At 38.8% G+C, this 1046-nt stretch overlaps 1 protein-coding gene across 1 annotated transcript in view; it reads right to left on the reverse strand.

The window, feature by feature from the left end:
• Positions 1-209, reverse strand: part of LOC101858904 (neuropeptide receptor 15) — an 85135-nt gene extending 84926 nt beyond the window's left edge. The window contains exon 1 of the mRNA XM_013081785.2: positions 55-209. The gene's annotated coding sequence lies outside the window, so the exon portion shown is untranslated. The remainder of the gene's footprint in view (positions 1-54) is intronic.
• Positions 210-1046: the final 837 nt, after the last annotated feature.

Consider the following 1046-nt stretch of genomic DNA (forward strand, 5'->3'; position numbering starts at 1 on the left):
AGAGAGAGAGAGAAAGAGAGAGAGAGAGAGAGAGAGAGAGAACCAAAAACTCACTTGCATTCGATTTCTCCTTCCAAATTAAAGACTTGTGCAGAAAAACACTTCGAGAATTTAGACTTCCTCTTTATCGAATCGGAACTTATTTTCAATTCTAAGAGCACAGTAATCTGCCATGAGCACCGACTACACAAGGGCAAATCACCCCCCTCGCTACGCTTTTATCGCTCGCCAATTCCCGCGCAAGGTGGACGCCACGGCCCCTCGCTGCCTCTTCGATTTTTCAGATGGACGTGGTTGGTCACAAAAACGCCGAATATTTCAAACTACAGTAGAAATTATTGTCGAACCTGCTATAACTGCCACCTGTCCAAGACAATAACCTGTACAAAAGACCACTTCCTACTAACCCCCTCCCCCCTTGCGATTGTTTAACAATATTATTATGTATTTTATTATAATGATACTCTCCAACACGTGACCTGTCTAAGACATTCTCTTTCTTCTAATAATGATTGGATGATATGGACACTTTCGACTGTTTTTCGAGCTACAATAACAATTTCAATCTCTACAGAAAGGCATTGACTATCCTTTCCCAGCTCTCTGTGGGCGTCAATTGCTTCTTTAACAAGTTCGATACCTATGGTCCTTGAAAATAATAGAATAAAGGCAGTTTCAAATCCAGTCGCAAATATGCTTGTGCCTCTTTTAAAATTGCTACAAGTGCCTATTCAGGCAAGGGAAATAATACATTTGATTTTCCAAAATGTCGAAAGATTTTAGAACTCATTTACATGAAGTACTTCTTGAAGTCTCGGGAGGAGCATATTATATCAGTTTTACTACCAAAGAAAAAGGAGCAAAGGTATTCTTAAGAATTAATAAATTAATAGTGCTTTCAACGATGAGTCATTTCAGTTCTCACGAATGGGTTCCGAAGGGAGATGATGTGATGGTAAGTGCTGAGTACATGAAGTTTTATTTATTGGATATAACGTTGCATCACGGTGTGAGCACTATCAATATAATGTATATACATAGTATAT

The sequence above is a fragment of the Aplysia californica genome, unplaced genomic scaffold (genome assembly GCF_000002075.1).
Source record: "Aplysia californica isolate F4 #8 unplaced genomic scaffold, AplCal3.0 scaffold00007, whole genome shotgun sequence".
NCBI lineage: Eukaryota > Metazoa > Mollusca > Gastropoda > Aplysiida > Aplysiidae > Aplysia > Aplysia californica.